The sequence below is a fragment of the Oryctolagus cuniculus genome, chromosome 2 (genome assembly GCF_964237555.1).
Source record: "Oryctolagus cuniculus chromosome 2, mOryCun1.1, whole genome shotgun sequence".
Classification (NCBI taxonomy): Eukaryota; Metazoa; Chordata; class Mammalia; order Lagomorpha; family Leporidae; genus Oryctolagus; species Oryctolagus cuniculus.
The window spans coordinates 35,802,021-35,820,950 of record NC_091433.1 but is presented as its reverse complement, the minus strand read 5'-3'; positions in this window follow the sequence as shown (position 1 = coordinate 35,820,950).

Here is an 18,930-nt window from a genome sequence, read left to right as displayed (position 1 = left end):
TTACTTAATGCATACTAAACTGATCCTCTGTAAAAAAAAAAAAAAAAAAAGAAAAGAAAAGGAAAGAAAAGAAATTATCAACTCCCAACTTGACTCTCACTGGGATTAAACATGACAATAGGTCTGATCTGATTTCATCATCATTTAAAAAAATCATCTATTATTTTTCACTTTATGTTTCTGTGTGGGAGCAAACTGTTGAAATCCTTACTTAATGTATACTAAGCTGATCTTCTGTATATTAAGATAATCGAAAATGAATCTTGATGTGAATGGAAGGGGAGAGGGAGTGGGAAAGGGGAGGGTTGTGGGTGGGAGGGACGGTATGGGGGGGAAGCCATTGTAATCCATAAATCGTACTTTGGAAATTTATATTCATTAAATAAAAGTTAAAAAAAATCTGATCAGAATGGATATGAGGTTGTGACCTTTATTTATTCCTCTTCATATATTTTACTGCAGAAATATCAATTGTGTCTGAGTATCAGGTACCACCCAAACCACACAGAAAATAGTGCATGCGGTTCCTTCAGGCTTCAGACTGCAGACAACATGAACTTCTGTCCAGACCCAATACTTATTAATGAGTTCCTGCAAATCAACCAATATTCTAAATGCTCTGCACCCATTAGCTCAACCAATTCTCACATAATCTTACGATATATATCTGTGCAAACATCTGCCCCATTTTACAAATGAGAAAATTGGGGCACCCAGAGAGTATGTAAATCTGGTGACTGAGGTGTACAGTAGCTTCTGCTTGTATCAGAGAAACAGAACCAAGAGGATATGTGTGTCTATGATTACATATCTGTATCGACAGACAATGTTTTAAAGATTTATTTTATTTATTTGAAGGGCAGAGTTTGAGAGAGAGAGATTGAAAGGATTTCCATCCACTGGTTCACTCCCCAAATGGCTAGAATGGCCAGGGCTGAGCCAGGCTGAAGCTAGGAGCCAGGAGCTTCATCCAGCTCTCCCATATGGGTGCAGAGCCCAAGCACTTTGGGCCATCTTCACTGCTTTCCTAGGCTCGTTAGCAGGGAATTAGCAAGGAGCTGGATGGGAAGTGAAGCAGCCAGGACTGCAACTGGACACATATGGGATGCCAGTGTTGCAGGCGACAGCTTAACCTGTTACACCACAACACTGGCCCCAATATATAACTTATTTTAAGGAATTGGCTCATGGGATTGTGGGGGATGGCTAATCCAAAATCTGCAGGTCAGGCCAGTGGGCAACCCAGGAAAGAGCTGATGTTGCAACCTGAGGCTGAAGGCAACGAGGCAGAATTCTCTCTTCCCCGAGAGAGTCAGTCTGTTTTCCCTTTAAGGGCTTTGATAAAAGACAATTTCTGAGATTCCCTAAACTTAATTACAAAGGCTGGAGGATAAAGGAGGGAACAGAACAGAAAGTTAATCAATTGAGAAGCCAACAAAGACTGCTAAAACCTTGACTTAAAGCCCATCACAGCCATTGTGCCCTGTTAACATTTCAACTTTCCTGACAGTTACCTTCCAACCAAACCAGGAGCAGCAAGACTTTTCCTCAAGGATCACCCTCCTATCCTAAAGCTTTTGCCTCTTGGCATTTTCCCGTCCCTTTGAGCTACAGCCAGTGCAGGTGCAATGTCGATGACTTACACTTTCCTTTTCAGTAACTTATAAAAATACTCTTCGCTTTAGGATCTGTGGACATTTTCCACTTGCTACCTAGCCTCGCTGCTATTAGTTGCTGAAACTTGTCCTCGCACCAGGACCTAGGTTTTTTATTTTATTTTATTTATTTATTTATTTATTTATTTATCTATCTATCTATTTTGCTAACATTTGTATGAGCTCAATAATGAAAACCCTTTTATTTCAGAAGTCCATCTCCCCTCCCCACCCCACCCCGCACTCCACCAAGAGTTCCGAGTTTATTCCTTAAACTGATTAGATAAGGTGCATCCGTATTATGGAGCACACAAACACACATACACACACACACACACACACACACACGCACACACGAAACACCTTCACAGAGATATAGAGTGTTGTTTTACCAAATATAATAATACAGAGTAGCCAAGTTGACACAAAAAATTAATCATCACACTATTTGTATAATTAGTCTAAATTAGAGATGCTTATAATTAACATATGGGTGCCGGCTCAAGTCCCAGCTACTCCACTTCTGATCCAGCTTCCTACTAATGTGCCTGGGAAAAACAACAGAAGATAGTCCAAGTGTTGGACCCCTGTACCCACATGGGAGAGCTAGATGAAGCTCCTGGCTCCTGGCTTCCATCTGGCCAGCCCTGGCCATTGCAGTCATCTGGGGAGTGAAACAGCAGATGGACGCTCTCTCTGTCTCTCTCTCTCTCCTGCTCTCTCTCTCTCTCTCTGCAATTCTGCCTTTCAAATAAAACACGTTTTTTAAAAAATCCTCAGCTCAACTAAAATTTATTTCAACCCTGGAAAAAAAAAGAATTGGGGTACATTCATACATTTCTTTCTTTTGATAAGAAAAAACTAGCAATGACTTCTAAGGAGGGATGGGTCAAAAGGGAAGAGACATTCGTGACCAATTTTTCCCCCAAAAATGAAGGTTTCAGGGGCCTTCTAATGAAACAAAGGTTGGGAGAGTGGTGGGGAGGGAGTGAAGGAGCATGGAATAATCTAGAGCCGAGAGATCTTGCATACGGGAACATATGATCCACCCCAACTCGCTGGTGCTGAGTTCTTATAGAGAACATTTAATAAAATCAAAATACAGAACACAGCATGGGTCTTCTGATGGTTTCCTATAGGGTCAGCCTCTTCTGCCCCATTAGTTCTTCTTTACTCATCCCCAAAGACAAAAAAAAAAAAAAGGAAGGAAGGAAGGGGAGGGGAGGGGAAGAACAGAAAGAAGACAGAATATCCAACCTTCAAGCAACTCTAAGTGAAGGATGAGGTCTCAGGTAGAGCGGAAGGGTCAAGGGAATTCACTCACACTCTACTGGATCAGACTGCAAAGGCTGCTCACAGTAAGCATAAGAGAAACAAAACACAATGACAAGAAACCACCCAAACACACTATAGCAAAAGAGAAAGTGGAAGAAATGTAAGGGAAGAAAGGAGAAAAGGAGGAAAGACAAAGGAATCAGAGAAGGGAGGGAGGGTGAGGGAGAGTCCAGTGGGCAGGGTCTACATGAGGTCTAACCAGATGCTCCTGGACAGCACTGAGGCTGAACTTGCCCACTCCTTCATCTCCCTGTCTTCCTGCAGGATTCCACAGGATTCCCACCTAGGAACCACCCACTATCTCTCTGATCAATTCCTTTTCTGTTTGAGTTAACCAAAGTTGGTTTCCATTGTTTGAAACCAGGAGCCTAAAATGATACAAATGGAAAGCAATTAATCCAAATAGAAAAACTAAGATTAAGTTACTGAGGAAATTAGGGCTATAAATTAGGTGTGAATGTTATAAACTTTGCCAATATATTACAAAATAATGTAACTCAAAAAAACAGGAGCGAGGTGAGGAAAGTGGAAGGAAATGGAGTGCTAATTTCTTCCTCTCTCTCAGTAGGGAATTAACAGATGCTAATTGAGATAGAAATATGTAGTTTTTAAAGCATAATGATTCATAATGTCTTAGAGTGATACTTTAGGGAATAGAGGTGCGAAAGCTTAAGTTCAGAAATGATAACAGATCTAAACAAAATCTAACAGCTGGCTCACTCAATCAAAAACTTAGCCAGTGTGCCTACTTAGTGCCAGGCCTTATGCCAAGGACTGAGCTTACAGTGGAGGACAGTCCATTGAGGTCCCTGTCTTCAGGGGGCTGAGAGCTTAGTGTGAGAACCAGACATAAACAAGTGGTCAAAGAAACAAACATCAAATGGCAATAGTGATAAACGCTGTCAAGAACAGAACAGAGCATTGTGTGACAGAATAACAAGTGGAGGCCCACTTGATAGAGGACAGACAGGAGAGTATGACTAAACCCCAAAGAAGGAAAAGGCTTACACATGGGAGAAAACGGAAGAGGACATGAATAGAGAAAGTGAGGGGTAAGGGGCATGAGAAGAGGGTAGAAAAGAGAATGAAAAAGCTAAACCATGAAGGGCGGGCTTGTGTGAATGTGGGTTGAGACTCAGCTTTTAAAGATGTATTGCATTTATTTGAAAGAATTCCAGAGAGAGGGAGAAAGAGAGAAATCTCTCATCTGCTGGTTCACTCCCCAAATGGTCAGAATAGCCAGGGCTGAGCCAGGCCAAAGCCAGGAACCAGGAGCTTCTTCCAGGCATCCCACGTGGGTGCAGGGGCCCAAGCACCAGAGCCACCCTCTGCTGCTTTTCCAGGCACATTAGCAGGGAGCTGGATCTGAAGTGAAGCAGCCAAGACATGAACCCACACTCATACAGAATGTTGGCATTTCAGGAAGTGGATTTACCCACTACACCACAATGCCAGCCCTGATACTCAGCTTTAGTCTAAGAGCAAAGTCTTCGAATGGTCTTCCTCAGGGGGCTGGAATATGGTGAAATTTAAACTGTGTACCAATCATCAATGTGGTGGAAGATGGTTTAGAGGGTCATTGGAATAGCACTAGGAAGGCAGGTTAAGAGCAGCGATCCAGGAGAGAAATGATGCTGGCTGATGGTTCATGGAAAGAGAAATGGAGAGAAGTGGAAGCACAGGGAAGATATTTTCGAAGTCAAGTCCCAAATGTGAGTGATGGATTAGATGTGAGAGATAAGAGGAAGAGAAACTCTCTGATTTCTGGCTTGGGCCACTGGATGACACCATTTACTGCAATAGCAAAGGCTTTGAGAGAAATGTTTGGGAAATGACTCTTCAGAATTTTATAGGCAATTCACACCTAAGATATCTGTAAAACTTCCAAGTGGAGATGTCAAGTGAGCTGTTCAAGTTAGGCTCAGAGAGAAGTTGGGGCTGGAATCATTATCATACAGATGGTATTTACAAATGTGAGGATGCAGAGGCTGGCCTGGGAGAGTGAAGAGAAAAAAAAAAAAGGCCTATGACAATGCACAAGAAAGTCCAGTACTTAGAGGCAGAAGAAAGGAGAAAGATCAGGGAGGTGGATATAAAACCAGGACAAGGTAATGCCTTGGAAGCCAAGAAAAGAAAGCACTTTAAAGAGGAGGGGGTTTCCTACTCTGCTGACTGGTGCTACCGAGCTAAATACAGTAGAGACTGAAGAAGGTCTATCACACTGGGCAATCAGTAAAAATGACAAAAAGGATTTTTGGTGGAGATGCACTGACAAAAGCCAGACAGCTCTTTTGAGAAGTTTAACAATGATGAGAAGCAGAGAGAGCAATTACTTAGGAAAAAAAAACTAGGTCATGGAAGGAGTTTGAGGATGCTGTTACTGTCTAGTAGAGAGAGGAGACAGTAAGATGGGAAGCAGTAAAGAAGGTGCAGTGATAACAAAGCTAAGGTGAAGAGTAAGTCATCCTGTGAACGAAGACATGGTGACGGAAACATAAAGGTGCTCCTACTGGATGGCTTCTGTTTCCTCAAAGAAGGTAAGTTCATCAGCTGAAAATCAGTTGGGAAAAAATGCAGAAAGAGATAAGAGACTTGAGGGGTCAAGAAAGTCATAAGAGAGTCACAGGGAGAGGGGGAAAGCAGGTTTTTGTTTTTAAAGACTTATTTATTTACTTGAAAGTCAGAGTTACACAGAGAAAGAAGGAGAAGCAGAGAGAGACGTCACCCATCTGCTGGTTCACTCCCCAAACGACCGCAACAGCCAGAGATGAGCTGATCCAAAGCCAGGAGCCAGGAGCGTCTTCTGGGTCTCCTACATGCGTACAGGGGCTCAAGCACTTGGGCCATCTTCCACTGCTTTCCCAGGCTGTAGCAGAGAGCTGGATCAGAAGCAGAGCAGCTGGGTCTCGAACTGGTGCCTATGGGGGATGCTGGCACTGCAGGCAGCAGCTTTACCTGCTATGCCACAGCGCTGGCCCCAGGAAAGCAGGTTTATCTGAGGTCTGAGGCAGGATCACTACACTGTATAGCAGGCCAATGCCCAGGGGCTCAGGTGAATACTTGAATTTTGCCAGGTAAATGGGATAAAAGGTGAAAGAATTGAGGAAATTCAGTATATCTATAAAACATTGATTATAACAATGTGTTACAGACTCTGAGTTGTATACACAGCAGGAAGGTGTTATAAAGTACAGAGAAAGGAATGATCACTGGATCAGAGATTTGGATAAAACCAAAGAATTGTTACAGCAGGGTTGAGCACAATAGATAAAAGTATGTGAGTCTTCAGGCCGGCGCCGCAGCTCACTAGGCTAATCCTCCGCCTTGCGGCGCCGGCACACCGGGTTCTAGTCCCGGTTGCCCCTCTTCCAGGCCAGCTCTCTGCTATGGCCAGGGAGTGCAGTGGAGGATGGCCCAAGTCCTTGAGCCCTGCACCCGCATGGGAGATCAGGAGAAGCACCTGGCTCCTGGCTTCGGATCAGCGCAATGCGCTGGCCGCAGCGCGCCAGCTGCGGCGGCCATTGGAGGGTGAATCAACGGCAAAAAGAAGACCTTTCTCTCTGCCTCTCTCTCTCACTGTCCACTCTGCCTGTCAAAAAAAAAAAAAAAAAAAAAGTATGTGAGTCTTCCAACTGAAGAGTGGGAGGACTACAGTAATAATCTTGAAAATGTTGTAATATTTGGTAATGGCAGGTATGGTGCTGCATGGATGGGGAGATGATGAAGTCACCAAACCAGGTGTTGGATGGGTCCACTTTTAGAAGTCAAAGTCATCAATTATGTCATCAATTATGATGACAAGCAATGGGATGACAAGGAAGACTGCTGGCCATGGGCAAAATTCTCCAACAATTGAGTAGAAACTAAGATTAAAGGGTAGGGGCTGGCGCTGTGGTGTAACAGGTAAAGCCACCATCTGCAGTGCTGGCCTCCCATATGGACACCAGTTTAAGTCCTGGCTGCTGCACTTCCAATCCAGCTCTCTGCTATGGCCTTGGAAAGTAGTAGACGATGGCCCAAATTGTTGGGCCCCTGAACCTTCTGGGAAGATCCAGAGGAAGCTGCTCGCTCTTGGCTTCAGATCGGCCCAGCTCTGGCTGTTGCGGCCATTTGGGGAGTGAACTAGTGGATGGAAGACCTCTCTCTCCCTCTCTCTCTCTGCCTATCTGTAACTCTGCCTCTCTGTAACTCTGCCTTTCAGATAAATAAATAAATCTTTTTTAAAAAAAGATTAAAGGGTAGGCTTTTTGGCATCTCGCCTAGCATAAGTTCTTCTTCACCTGACTGCTCCCTTGTTTAGCTACTCTAGCCTGATGATCACTTGTCTTTTCCCGCCGGGAACTCCTTCTGATTTCCTCAAATTTCACACTCAAAAGTTAGCTTGAGGATTTGGTAAGATAAAAAGAAACATGCCATGGATATGTGAATTCTGACTCTAAGTAATGGCAGAGGCCAAGAAAGTCAAGTTACTTGACAATTTTTACTCCCTATGGACAAGCCTCATGAAAGGCTGTGGCAACACAGCATGTAGACTGTCCAAGTAAAGCTACAAGTCTAACAACGGGAGAGCCCTGCCTGCAAGAAAGAAAGGAAGACAGAGATAGAAGGAGGAGGAGAGGGTAAGATGAAATATACATTATATTGTCACCGACTGTATACCACATGTTCAGGCTGTTCATCTTACAAGTCTGTGCAGGTCATGTATCGCACAAAGGAACAACACTAGAGGTGTAGACACCACAGACGGGTTTATTTGTTTTGACAAATTTATGACAGATGGCAGCCAAGTGTTTTGTTCCAATTATCAATATATTAGGATAATTTTCTAGCAGGCAGAAATGAAATCACTCAAGGAAAAAGTAGACTTTTGGAATCCACACAATTATGCCGTAGAGGCCAGCAATGGATCTGAGCATCAGGATAATCCAGGTTTTCCTTTATGCTGTCTCATTTAAGGATATAACCATACAAAATACATAAACTGAACCATACAAAATAAGAATTCTGAGATGAAAAAATAAAAAGCCCAGAGATGCTTGGTAAATTGATCAAAGTCAACGACACACTGAAAGCAGGCTGAGAAACATTTATATACGGATCAGTCTATTCCAAAATCCACATTTCCCTCTCCCACACTGCCTCTCACTATGAATTTTAACATAAAAGACGCCACTACATCAATTGTACTTTTACTCTCACACTCTTATAAGATACTTTACATAAAATAGTGAGGTAGATACTCTACATAAAATAGTGCAATCTTATTAACTCTGTTAGAGATGAGGAAACAGACCCAGAGAGCTCAAGTCATACACTCAAGGACACACAGCTGTGCAAGTTGTCTATGTATTGCCCCTCTGCACCCCATACCTCACCACTGAATGTTTCTGCTTCTCCTAACTACTTTTTCTAGGGAATCCATAAACACAAAATAGCCTTCATCTTGTTTACCACAATATTTATATCCCTTTAGTACAATCAACATCATCAAAAATCATTTACGAAGTAAATAAGGTAGCAATTGTCTGATAATGCATTGGCTGGCCAAAAACTAAATAAATGAAGATCAAGTTAGAGTGAAGCAACAGCTTAATTTCATTGAATAAACTTCTCCTTGATGCATACAGTTTTTATTTGGTTGACTTATGAATTTCACCCTAAAGATTAATTTGGCCTTCTATAAAGAGCATAAGAATTAATATTCAACCAAGATATGAATCTTTTTTCATTTTCATTTTAGTGGAAATCAATTTGTTAAACTACTGTTGAGTGCAATTTGTTACTTATTCATTCCCACTTTTCTGCTCAAGTTGAGGTATCTGGAAATATCTACATAAACACTTTCTGTCAATACCACCAAGATTTATATTGCCAAGTTACTGTAACTGTTATCTCTGAGAGAACTATGAATTATGCCTTGTGATGTTAGATTTTATTGAACTTATGTAATGGAGAAGTGATCAATTAAAACACACACATACACATACACCCCCCACACACAATGATTTTTTTTCTCCAGCAGACAGTACATAGAAATGACTTCTAGGCTGAAGATATGCAACAACAACCAAAAACTGAATGTATGGGGCAAACATTTGGCCTCACTGTTAAGTCACTAGTTAGGACACCTGCACCTCACATTGTTGTACCTGCGTTCAATTCCAGGCTCTGGCTCCTGATTCCAGCTTCCTGCTAATAGAGACCCTACCTCACTATTTTAAGAGCCATGATGGCTCATGGAAGGCCTGTTTTGAGTTCCTGGCTCCCAGCTTTGGGTCATTGGCTGTTGCAGGCATTTGGGGAGTGAACCAGTACACCTAGGAAGCTCTCCCTTTCTCTGGCTCACTCCTTCTCAAATAAATAAGTAAATACATACTAGATGTGACCCTCTTAACCTTACCTAGCCTGATTTCTAAGTATTTTCATGTGTTTTTTAGCCCATTTCCCTACAGTGGTCTCTAAACCAAATACTGTACTAGTAATATCATGTAGTCAGATTCTTAGAAATAGGGTATGTTCTCTCCGTTAGATTGCTACAATAGAGTACCACAGATAGAGTACTTAAACAACAGAAATTGACTGTCTCAGAGTTCTGGAGACTGAGAGTCCTAAATCAAGGCCTTAGCGAGGCCAGCCTCCCTGTGCAGCCTAGGAAAACGTGTGGTCTGGGCCTCTCCCCCAGCTTCTCGTGTTCTGCTGGTGATCTCTGGTGTTCTTTGATTGTAGACACATGGCCCCAGGCTCTGCTATCACGTTCATGTGGCAGTCTGCCTGTTTGAACATCTGTGTCTGAATGTCCCTATTTTATCAGACTACCAGTTATGTTGGATCATGCATCCCAGCATCTCCTCATCTAAACTAAGTAGATCTGCAAAGACCCTATTTCCAAACATTGTAAGGTACTAGGGGCTAAGACTTCAACATATAAATTTTGGATAACACAATTCAACCCATAACACACTTTTTTTTTTTTTTTTTTTGACAGGCAGAGTGGACAGTGAGAGACAGAGAGACAGAGAGAAAGGTCTTCCTTTTACCCTTGGTTCACCCTCCAGTGGCCGCTGTGGCCGGTGTGCTGATCCGAAGCCAGGAGCCAGGTGTTTCTCCTGGTCTCCCATGCGGGTGCAGGGCCCAAGCACTTGGGCCACCCTCCACTGCACTCCTGGGCCACAGCAGAGAGCTGGACTGGAAGAGGGGCAACCGGGACAGAATCCAGTGCCCAGACCGGTTCTAGAACCCGCAGGCGGAGGATTAGCCCATTGAGCCTCGGCGCCAGCCATCCATAACACACTTTTATACTTCCTCAACATATAATGTGCTCCTTTCTTATAAATAAAATGAAAAAAAAAAAAAGGTAACAACTATACTCTTGATTCTTTCTTCCCTTTTACAGGCAACTTTGCAGGAGAATTTTCTCTGTTTCTCCATTTAGTCCCTAAACCCACTTTAACCTGGCATAGCATCAAATGTTCTCAGCAAGGTCACCAATAACCGCCTGATATTTAAATCACCTTACTTTTGAATCCTATCTTACTAAAGTTCTCTGTGGCTTTTGAAACTGCAATTGCATCCACCTTTGTAATATGCATCTGTTCTGTGCCAACGTCACCATCTGAGCCCTTCCTCTTCTCTGCTGTCAGCTTACTCTGCCAAACCCCTGTAAGCATCTGTATCTTCTCACTGCTCTCTTTAGCCACTCATCCATGCCTGCAGCCTCAACCATCTCCTGCCCACTGATGTCCCAAGAGTCCACAGATCTAACACACATCCTTGCTCTGGGTTCTAGAACATCCAAAGTGCTTTCCTTTCCTTCTTTTTCTTTAGGTGACTTGTGTCTTAAGTCACCTACACCTGAAGTACCTAAAAAGGAATCTTCCTCTTCCCATGACCTCTACGTTGGAGAACGGCCATCACTGATCCACTGCCCCAGTGTCTCAGAAAACTTGGTATATGAGAATTGGTGGAAGGGGTCAAGGGACCAAAGAAAGAGGACAAACCTAAGATTCCATAGAACGTTAGTAGTAGGGGGTTTACATGGTAAGCTAGACAAAGGCAGCCAGCAGCTAACCCAAATGCATACGGACTTCCTCAAGAAACATTAACACTCCAGACATCAGCTAAGGAACATTCCAGGGTCAAAACAAGCCAGGGCAGGAAATCCTAATGACTTCGTTTACCTTGTCATAGGGCTTGGGATGATCGCCAGTATTACCCCAGGGCAAGGTGGTGGTCATGTCAAACTGAATTCTTAATATCTTTTTTTTAATTACTTCTAATTTTTTTTTTTTTGACAGGCTGAGTGGACAGTGAGAGAGAGAGACAGAGAGAAAGGTCTTCCTTTTGCCGTTGGTTCACCCTCCAATGGCCACTGCGGCCGGCGCACCGCACTGATCCGAAGGCAGGAGTCAGGTGCTCCTCCTGGTCTCCCATGGGGTGCAGGGCCCAAGCACTTGGGCCATCCTCCGCTGCACTCCCTGGCCACAATAGAGAGCTGGAGTGGAGGAGGGGCAACTGGGACAGAATCCGTTGCCCCGACCGGGACTAGAACCCGGTGTGCCGGCGCTGCTAGGCGGAGGATTAGCCTAGTGAGCCACGGCGCCGGCTCATATAGGATTCTAACATGTTTTCCATAAAAGACCTTGCAAATGTGATGGTCAGTTCAGAACAGGGTTTGAAGAGGACTCTGTGCTTATCTGAAGTTTTGATTATTCTTACAAGGTCAAGCAACAAATTAAAGCTGCTCAAGGCCATTGTTCCATCCTCCGTTTCAGAAACCTATTCTGTCTTTGTGCTACCTCCTCAGTCTCTGGCACCCATCCTGAGACTTGGACCGAATCCTTCATCAGGCATGATCAGCATAATTCAAGAGTCCTTTTAAAATCAAAAGAAAAGAGCCAGTGTGTTGTGACATAGTGGGTAAAACCACCGCCTACAACACCGGCATCCCATATGGGTGCTGGTTTGTGCTCCAGCTGTTTCTACTTCAGCTCCAACTCCCTGCTAAGGAAAATGGCCCACATGTTTGGGCCTTACACCCATATGGGTGACAGAGATAAAGCTCCTGGTTCCTGGCTTCAGCCTGACCATTGCAGTCATCTGGGGAGTGAATCAGTGGTTGGAAGACCTCTCTCTCTGTCTCTCCCTTGGTGGCTCTTTCAAATAAATAAATAAATCTTTTTCAAAAGTGAAAATAACTTTAAAAAAAATCATAGCAAAAAATCGGAACAACTGTTTAGCCTATGGTAAAGTCACCCATGTCCCATACCAGAGTACCTGAGTTCCATACCTGGCTCCAGCTTCCTACTAATGCAGACCTTGGGAGGCAGCAATGAAGGCTCAAGTAATTGGGTTCCTGCTACCCATACAGAAAACCTAGATGGGGTTCCTGGTTCCTAGTTTAGGTCTGGCACAATCCCAGCTGTTTGACACTTTGGGGGCGTGAACTAGCAGATGGGAGCTCTTTCTGTCTGTCTCTCTCCGTGCCTCTATAATAAATACATGCAAGTACACACAAACACATAAACATACAACTCCATAACTAAAATTAAGATAATCAATCTAATCTGACTTGGATTATATTGACCTATACACCAACAGAGTAGTAAAATACAATTATTTATTTATTTATTTATTTCTGATGGAAGAAAGGCTACAAAATAATTAACACATAGGATACAAATTGGAAAAGAAGAAGTAAAACTATCCTTATTTGCAGATGACATGATTCTATATATAGGGGATCCAAAAGACTCCACTAAGAGACTACTGGAACTCATAGAAGAGTTTGGTAAAGTAGTAGGATATAAAATCAATACACAAAAATCAACAGCCTTTGTATACACAGACAATGCCACAGCTGAGAACTTCTAAGATCAATCCCCTGCACAGTAGCTACAAAAAAATCAAATACCTTGGAATAAATTTAACCAAGGATGTCAAAGATCTCTACGGTGAGAATTAAAAAACATTAAAGTAAGAAATAGAAGGGGATACAAAAAAAACTGAAAAATCTTCCATGTTCATGGATTGGAAGAATCAATATCATCAAAATGTCCATTCTTCCAAAAGCAATTTACAGATTCAATGCAATAACGATCAAAATATCAAAGATATTCTTCTCAGATGTAGAAAAAACAATGATGAAATTCATATGGAAACACAGGAAACCTCAAATAGCTAAAGCAATCTTATACAAAAAAAAAAAAAGGTCAGAGGCACCACAATACCAGACTTCAAGACATACTACAGGGCAGTTATAATAAAACAGCCTAGTACTGGTACAAAAACAGATGGGTATGCCAATGGAACAGAATAGAAACATCAACAATCAATCCAAGCATCTACAATCAACTTATATTTGACCAAGGAGCTAAAACCAACCCCTGGAAGAAGGACAGTCTCTTCAACAAATGGTGCTGGGAAAACTGGATTTCCACATACAGAAGTATGAAGCAGGACCCCTATCTTACACATTACACAAAAATCCATTCAAAATGGATTAAAGAACTAAATCAAGAACCTGGTACAATCAAATTATTAGAGAACATTGGGGAAACGCTGCAAGACATTGGCATAGGCAATGAGTTCTTGGAAAAGACCCCAGAAACACAGGCAATCAAAGCCAAAATTAACAAATGGGATTACATCAAATTGAGAAGCTTCTATACTGTGAAAGAAACATTCAGGAAAGTGAAGAGACAACTGACAGAATGGGAGAAATTACTTGCAAACTATGCAACTGATAAAGGATTAATAACCAGAATATATAAAGAAGTTAAGAAACTCCACAACAAAGCAAACAACCAGGTTAAAAAATGGATAAAGGGCTTAAACAGACATTTTTCAAAAGAGGAAATCCAAGTGGCCAACAGACACATGAAAAAATGTTCAGGATCACTAGCAGGCAGGTGTGGGGAGCAACTGGGAGCAACTCGGACTAGACTAAGTTACTGGAATTAAGACTTATTCTATGCATCTGCTCTCCCACAATATGGCGCTGAGAAGGGAAACAGCTTCTACACAGCTGCCTCCAGTTCAACCAATAAACTGTGGGACCTGCTCCTGATTGGAGGAGAGCAGCGTACTCGGCGTGTGGGCAGCAGAGTTGGGATTGGTGGAAGAGGACTATAAAGGAGGAGAGAGACAACATGCACCAGGAACATCTATCTGAAGGAACACCTGTGCAGCCCCCGAGAGAGCCGGCCGGCGGTGTGCCGCTCCCCCGCGGAAGTGGGGAAAGTGGCAGGGGGAACCGCCCTTCCACGGAGGTGGAAGGGTCGGTAGCCAACCCGGGAAGAACCAGCAGCAAACCCGGGGAGGGCCGAGCAGACAAAAGAACAGCGCAGGGTCCTGTGTCTTTCCTCCACGAAGAGGGGGAGCGACAGGCAGGGAAATGCAAATCAAAACCATAAGTATATTTCACTTCACCCCAGTCAGAATGGCTTTCATACAGAAATCACAAATAACAAATGCTGGTGAGGATGTAGGGAAAAAAGTCACACTAATCCACTGTGGGTGGGAATGTAAACTACTAAAACCACTATGGAAGACAGTATGGATGGCCGGTGCCGCTGCTCACTAAGCTAATCCTCCGCCTTGTGGCGCCCGCACACCGCGTTCTAGTCCCAGTCGGGGCGCCGGATTCTGTCCTGGTTGCCCCTCTTCCAGGCCAGCTCTCTGCTGTGGCCAGGGAGTGCAGTGGAGGATGGCCCAAGTGCTTGGGCCCTGCACCCCATGGGAGACCAGGATAAGTACCTGGCTCCTGCCATCGGATTAGCGTGGTGCACCTGTCTCAGCGCGCAGGTCGTGGCAGCCATTGGAAGGTGTACCAACGGCAAAGGAAGACCTTTCTCTCTGTCTCTCTCTCTCTCACTGTCCACTCTGCCTGTCAAAAAAAAAAAAAAAGACAGTATGGAGATACTGGAGATACCTCAGAAATCTGAATATAGACCTGCCATACGATCCAGCCATCTCACTCTGGGAATTTATCCAAGGGAAATGAAATCAGCAAATAAGAGCAAATAAGAGTTATCTGCACCACCATGTTCACTGCAGCTCAATTCACAATAGCTAAGACAACCTAAATGCCTGTCAACTGAAGACTAGATAAAGAAATTATGGGGAGCTCTCCTGCCCTGGGGCAGGAAGACAGAGGAGGCTTCTCTGGAGCAGGCAAATGCATATAAGGAACATATTCCAGGCTTTTTCCCTGGTTGGGAAGACCCTCCAAGGAGCAAGAAGACTTGAAACACCAATTTCCTGTGTAAGGACCCTGAGCCTGAATCCTGCAAGGCAAAACACTGAGAAGCAATGTTTTCTTCTTACATAACAGAAGGAAGAAGGACAGACATGAAACATAATAGGAAGCTGTGAGGCTCCAAAAATATCACAGGATCGGATGATCCGCAAACCTTCACCGAACATGGGGCGGTGGCACCACTCACATCTAGATGTGCTGACGTGGAAAACAAATCAAGAAGTATTTAAGAAATTTCTACTAAAGTAAAAATGCTGTGATAGCTATGCAAGACGGAAAGAATACAGAATTTGGCTTTTACATTCATTGAGATTATTATTTAGAAGTGCTTATGGGCCAGCACCATGGCTCAATTGGCTGATCCTCTGCCTGTGGTGCTGGTACCCCAGGTTCTAGTCCCATTTGGGGTGCCAGATTCTGTCCTGGTTGCTCCTCTTCCAGTCCAGCTCTCTGCTGTGGCCCGGGAAGGCAGTGGAGGATGGCCCAAGTGCTTGGGCCCTGTACCTGCGTGGGAGACCAAGAGGGAGCACCTGGCTCCTGGCTTCGGATCCGTGCAGCGTGATGGCCATAGTGGCCATTTGGAGGGTGAACCAATGGAAGGAAGACCTTTCTCTCTGTATCTCTCTCTCACTGTCCAACTCTGCCTGTCAAAAAAAAAAAAAAGGTAAAAAAAATAATAGAAGTGCTTACTATCAAGTGAAAAATCAAGTAGATTTATGTGGAATATAACCCTAGCTTTATAACACAAAAAGTATATATGCATAGTAAGAAAAGACACTAAGGATATATCTCCAAATGAAAACAATTACTATCCTTGTAAAATGTGATCACAATGAATTTTAAATTTCTTTACAATGTTTTTCACAAATTTTCTATAATAAACATGTTATTTTTATAATTCAAACCAAATGCATTTTTAAAGAATTCATTGAAATACATTACAATACCAAGAAATGAACATAAGTATACAGATAAACGAGTTTTTTTGTCATCTGGTCACACTCAACCAACTCCCACATTAGAACAAAGTATTACTAGTACACCTCCATAGTCTTTACTATTCCATCCCTCTCCATTTTTTTTTAAATGTAACAAAAATACATTGTCATTTACATGGTATGATTCAGTGAGCATTATTTATAATTACATATGAAATGATATGACATCCACACAATTTTTATACTCTTTGTATATAAAAACTACCACAAATAAGAGAAAATATAATTATCTTTTTGGGTCTAATTTCACTTTGCATAATGATATCAAATTGCATCCATTTTGTCATAAACGTCAGTATTTCATTCTTATTCACAGCTAAATATTATTCTAAAATGTATATATACATTTTCTTTATCCAGTCGTCACTTGTTGGACAACTAGGTTGATGCCATATCTTAGCTTGTGAACTGAGCCACTATAAATATGAGAGTGTATGTAACTCTTTGATGTGTTGATTTCATTTACTTTAGATATCATCCCAGGTGTGGGATAGGTGGTTCATATGATAGATCTTTTTTTTTTTAAGATTTATTTTATTTGAGCCGGCGCCGTGGCTCAATAGGCTAATCCTCCACCTTGCGGCGCCGGCACACCGGGTTCTAGTCCCGGTTGGGGCGCCGGATTCTGTCCCGGTTGCCCCTCTTCCAGGCCAGCTCTCTGCTATGGCCAGGGAGTGCAGTGGAGGATGGCCCAGGTGCTTGGGCCCTGCACCCCATGGGAGACCAGGAAAAGCACCTGGCTCCTGGCTCCTGCCAGGATCAGCGCGGTGCGCCGGCTGCAGCGGCGGCCATTGGAGGGTGAACCAGCGGCAAAAAGGAAGACCTTTCTCTCTCTGTCTCTCTCTCTCACTGTCCACTCTGCCTGTCAAAAAAAAAAAAAAAAAAAAAAAAAAAAAAAAAAAGATTTATTTTATTTATTTGAAATACAGAGTTACAGAGAGGTAGAGCTAGAGAGAGAGGGGGGTCTTCTATTCTGCTGGTTCACTCCCCAAACGACCGCAATAGCCAGAGATGAACTGATCCAAAGCCAGGAGCCAGGAGCTTCTTCTGGGTCTCCTACATGGGAGCAGGGTCCCAAGGACTTGGGAGATCTTCTACTGCTTTCCCAGGCCATAGCAGAGAGCTGGATTGAAAAGGAGCAGCCAGGACTTGAACAGGCACCCATATGGGATGCCAGCACTGCAGGGGGGCAGCTTTAACCCACTGCACCACAGTGCTGACTCCCATATGATAGATCTATTTTTAGTTTCTTAAAGAATCTCCATGCTGTGTTCCATAATGATTGTACCAGTTTGCATCCCCCTCAACAGCGATTAGGGTATCTTTTTCTTCACATCATTACTGTCATTTGTTATTTTTTCTATTTTTGGATGATAGTCATTCTAACTGGAATGGGGTAATAAATCATTGTGGCTTTTTATTTGCATTTCTCTGATGACTAGTGATCTTGAACATCTTTTCATGTATCTTTTGGCCATGTGTATTTCATCCTTTGACAAATGCCTATTCATTTCATTTGCCCATTTCTTAACTGGGTTGTTTGTTTTATTGTCGCTGAGTTTTTTGATCTCCTTATATATTCTGGTTATTGATCCTCTATTGGATGCATAGCTTGTAAGCATTTTCCTTTTTTCACAGTTATGTGATTTATAATGTTAATTAACTTACATTTTCATAATGTTTCTATTGATTTCAGCCTGAACTCAGAAGTATAATGTGAAATAGTATTCCCACTTACTTGTGTTTAATAAAATTATAATATACTTTTATTATTTATTTACATTTAATAAAAATACGATATACTCTTCATTTAGCCACTAGGTTAAAAAAAAGAAATTATAGGAAATGTACTCTATGGAATACTACACAATGTTAAAAAAAAATAAAATCCACTCATTTGCAACAAAATGGATGAATCTGGAAAACATCATATTTAGTGAAATAAGCCAGTCCCAAAGGGACAAATACCATATGTTCTCCCTGATCTGCAAGAACTAATAGGATACCTAAAAGGAAATCTGTAGAAATGAAACTGACACTTTGAAAAGCAATGACTTGAATAGCCCTTGTCTTTACGGTTAAGGAATAGGTTTTTTTTTCCTCTTCTTCATACTATTTGTTGAACTCCTTTTTTTTTTTAAGATTTTATTTTATTTATTTGAAAGAGTTACAGAGAGAGGAAGAGACAGACAGAGAGGTCTTTCATCCGCTGGTTCACTCCCCAGATGGCGACAACGGCCAGAGCTGTGCCAATCTGAACCCAGGAGCCAAGAGCTTCTTCTGGGTCTTCTATGCGGGTGCAGGGGCCCAAGGACTTGGGCCATCTTCTACTGCTATCCCGGACCATAGCAGAGAGCTGGACTAGAAGAGGAGCAGCTGGGACTAGAACCGGCGCCCATATGAGATGCCGGTGCTTCAGGCCAGGGCTTTAACCCACTGTGCCACAGTGCTGGCCCTTGTTGAACTCTTTACTTAACACAGTTAATCATATTTGTATAAAATCAACTGGAAATATATCTCAGTAAAAAATAAGAGTTGGAATAAGAGAGGGAGGAGGAAGACCTGGAAGAAGCTCCTGGCTCCTGGCTTCAGATCAGCACAGCTCTGGCCATTGTGGCCATCTGGAGAATGAACCAGCGGATGGAAGACCTCTCTCTCTGTCCCTTCCTCTCGCTGTAACTGTCTT